General features: G+C 34.4%; 1 pseudogene; it reads left to right on the plus strand.

Annotated features, from left to right (window-relative positions):
* The first annotated feature begins 3,276 nt into the window (after positions 1–3,276).
* On the plus strand, positions 3,277–3,373 carry LOC122114800 (annotated as a pseudogene).
* The last annotated feature ends 1,075 nt before the right edge of the window (positions 3,374–4,448 follow it).

Here is a 4,448-nt window from a genome sequence, read left to right on the forward strand (position 1 = left end):
TTTTACCCCAGTAGTAGCTATTCAAGCCTGTCTATCAGGGAAAGAAGAAGGGGAAACTCTGCAAGCGTTTAACACTTCGCTGCAAGAAGAAACAGAACAAAAGAAAAATTGCGAAGCTGCTTTAGCACTCCCATCTTCTTGTGACACAGCAAACAATTCCAGCAAGAACACAGATAACCAACAACTTCCACTAACAGGTGACCCAGGGGGCCAGCCAGCTACGCTTGTACAACCGCCTCCCCCACACTATCAGTCACAGGAAGCCTGCCCAATCACTTCTTTTGGCTGTTTAGGCAAGCCTGGGAATTCTCCTCAGAAAATTTTGTATCCTTGGGCAGAGATATCCAACTTTGCCCAAGAACAAAAACTCGTTGTTCCCCCTGTAATACAACAGTTGTTCACAGGCCCCACATCTACCATGGCAACGACAGCCAAGCCTATAAATGAACCCCAGTTCATGTTCCCTGAAAACGTCCATCGAACATCTGCCTGACCTAACCAATGGTACCCCCATGACCCAAAAATACCGGGCCGCTGTCAAGGAAGATGGGTTACACTCCCTGAATGCTCAACAGATGCTCGAAACCCTTAGCATTGATCTTAACTGCCCCCATGATTGGAAGAGCTTAATGATCTGTAGTCAACAAGAAATTTTAAAAAAGGCTTAGAATGTATTCCTAAGTACCAGTTTTATAAATGGCTTTGCACTGTGGTTTGTGGTTATTTTATTTTACATGAGATAATATTTTCTACTACCAATAAGTTTTGGAAAAAGAAGAAAACTAAAATTTACTATTGTAGAGGAATATGATAGAAGTAGAAGAAAGATTTTATGTTTGTCAAATCTTTGATGAGAACCCGTATTCAGGACTTAACGTCATATTTCTTACTATGTTAGACAGATAGGGAAAACAAAACACCATATGATAAGGCAACTATTTGTGATTTTTTAAAATGTACTTAGCATGTGATGAAATTTACTTTATTAGCTAATGTTTTGGTTTGAAATATGGGAGGCTGATCTATTTAACAAATTTTTGAAGTCACCTACTGAAAAAACAAATGATGGGGGGTATAATTTCTACACTCTAATGAATGGATGAACCTTTTTGGCATTAGTGCTGGGTAAACAAACTCTATTGTAACTTGCTCCCTACCCTTGAAAAACTATTTATGTCACTAAATATCATCTACTTGTAAAGTGTTATTTGGCAAATGTGATTTTTAAAAGTTTATTTGAAAAGGAATATACTTTCAGGAGATTAAATGTAGGTTATCATTTGTTTGACAATGACAACATTTTTATACTATAGAACCAAGTTTTACTGAAGTACCAGTGTTTTGAAGCACTAAGGATCTTCTCAATTAATATTTTTCTGAATTATATTTGAACTCTACGTCAAGTATTCCTAGCATTGGTAGACCAAATATGGATCTATAGTTCCAGGAACTATTTTTAGGGCCTGCTGATGCTGGAATGAAATCATTCATTAATCATTAGGAGAGGGGTATTACAAATGATCTTGTGACATTTGTGGTCTTGTTCAATCATATATGATGGTCATCTGAAAATTGAAAGTTTGAATTACTGTACTTTCACATTTTGTGATTTCATCTTGCATTTTAAGTTGCCTTGCATTTCCCAATTGCTTACTGATAATTCCTGCATTTCAAGGAATTGGGGCTGAAATATAGAAAATGAGAAATTGAGATGGGTCTTCAATTACTTTCTGTTGGCATGTTGCATGGACGTAGGTGAGAACTCTTGCCTTAGTTATCTGATGATGCGGATAACTGGGACCTGGGATCCTAGGACCCGTGGATCCTGTAGAAGAATAATAGCTTTTAGACATCATATCAGAAAAATTTGAGTATAATCAGTAGGAATGCTTCAGAAACATGGAGAAAAAGAGTTTGGGACCAGCGAGTTAAAACAATAAACAGAGCAACAAAGCAAAATCCCTTATAGATTAGAAGCAAACAACATTGTTTTTTTTACCATGTGAATTCAGAAGACCAAGAACATTTAGAAGTTATCACAAGTTTATACCGCAAACATTGCATTGATAATTTTTATATTCTAATATATATTCTAATCCTGGTTATTTATATTCCAATCTATTTATTGGAATAAATATCAATTAATTTTTCAAATTATAAATTAATTCTAATAAGATTCACTGTGTGAAATATAAAGTCAGCACATATAAATATAAAATATATAATAATATATAATATTAGAAAATGTTTGGCATTGTTCTGTTGTGGTAAGGGTATCAAAGGCAACAGTTTTTTTTTTCTTTCTGCTTATGTGGTGATGAGGAATCAAACCCAGGGCCGCAGGCATGCAAGGCAAGCACTCTACCACTGAGCCACATGAGGCAACGGTTTTAAAGTATTATTCCATTACCTCTACCTCAGTGTTTGGTAGAATTAGAGCTAAAGCTTTACCATTCCGAGATATACAGCCTAGAGACAAGAAGAATCACTGTGATTAAAACATTACCAATTGAAGGCCTAATAACGAGGAGAAACATATGGACTTCTTTTGGAGCTATGGAATATATTTGGTGATAGAAAATCAGTGGTGTAAGTTCCTGCATGCTTGGATGGTAGACAGGCCAAGATATTAGGTAATCATACATATGAACAATTTTTTCACCTTCTTGGCTTTAGCTTCTTTTGAAATGTTAGGGTGTAATAAACAATTATATTTTGAAAAAATACCTTCTAGTCTTAACAGTTCTGTCTGAACTGTTTGTCTCTTTATGATCCCTTGTAACAGATTAGTTTTGCTCCAATAAGAAAATCTATGCTGTCAGGGTAAGATTCTGATTGGTCTGTTCCTACATGGAGCAAGGATAAAGGGTCAGGAAGACATTTGTGCCAGTAAGACCTCATTTGGGAGATTTTAAGCTGCAGATGTTTAGAAGTAGCTCTTAAGCAAGGCTTACTTTGACTCCATTATCTCCACAAAGCTAAATCAGTTAATAAATAAGTACTTGAAAATCCATCATCTTTGGACCTAGATATAAAGGCTGCAAAGTATGATCCAATTTCAAATGTAAAAGACTTAAAATAGTCATTGAAAAAATTGCAAATGTGAGCAATTGAACAAACAATATAAGTTTTTTTCCACCATACACAGAATTTTACAGAAATAAGATGAACTGCAATTTTGGGAACAATAAGGTTTCCTTCTTACAAATAGGCAACCAAAGATATATGCCTGTCTTAAGATTGCATCATTAACTACTTAAATTTCCAGGATACTACATACTTCAGCAGCACGTCTACCCAAATTACAATACAGAGATTTAGATGGCTCTTGTACAAGGATGATATGAAAATTTGTGAAGTATTGCACATTTTTCATTCTTCTGATGCAAGAAATTAAAAACAGTTATTAAAAAGTTGATTACAAATATACAAGTGTAAGAATACATGTAATTCATAGAAGTAAAAGTTAGTTTGGCATCATTCAATCTTCACTTTTTACAAATTCCTTTACATAGCATAACCTTTATAAAACATTTGAAGTAAGATAACATTGTCATTTTATCCTAAAGAAATAAAATTCTTTAAGGACCTAGGAATTAAAGGAATCTTAAACTGTTTCTATATGGAATGCAATCTGAAAGGACACATTTATTAATGAACCGCTATATTATAAAACAATGTCGAATTCAAAAGATTATATCTAGGAGAGAATGAAATAGGTTATGGACATTACACAAACAGAATACTAAATATTTTTAAATATACTTTTTTCAGACATGCACCAGAAATATCTTTACTTTCTGTATTACTCATTTCAACAGATAAGTTAAAATTATTTATGATTTAAAAAATCACAAACTCTATAGAAATCATTATAGATGTATACAAACAACTCGAATATATTTTGACATCAAAGTCAGGCAATTCACTTGGAAGAATACCATGGAATCCATGAATTTTTATAGTAAAATATTGCTGTTGCTTTGTATTGTGAAAATATTTTGTATAGACACATAGGATGGACTGGCTATTTTGAAATTTAAGAAACTTAACCGAATCATTCGGACTTAGGAGAACAATTTGTACAGCTTTCCAAAACTTCAAAGAGGTAGTAATACATACTTATCCTTTTGGCAATATCAAATGCAGCTTCTTCCAAGTTGTGCTTCAGACCTGGTTTGAAATAATGGTTCACCAGAAGGAGATCCAGCATATCTTTGCTATATCTATTACCAGCATCAAGATGCAAGGGGGTCAAGAGGCCTGTAGTTTGGGCTTTGTATCTGTATCATAATGAAATAAAGAAGCCACTGTGGTATTATTCCATGTATAAGTACTGTGCAGGGGTGTCCAGCCATTCACAATTATTCCAGGAATATCTACCTTGAGCCACCAACTCATGGACAATGTCTAAGTGTCCACTGTAGGCTTCTCAATGAAGAGGGGTA

Source organism: Dipodomys spectabilis, unplaced genomic scaffold, assembly GCF_019054845.1.
Source record: "Dipodomys spectabilis isolate Male_0828 unplaced genomic scaffold, ASM1905484v1 ptg000110l, whole genome shotgun sequence".
Classification (NCBI taxonomy): domain Eukaryota; kingdom Metazoa; phylum Chordata; class Mammalia; order Rodentia; family Heteromyidae; genus Dipodomys; species Dipodomys spectabilis.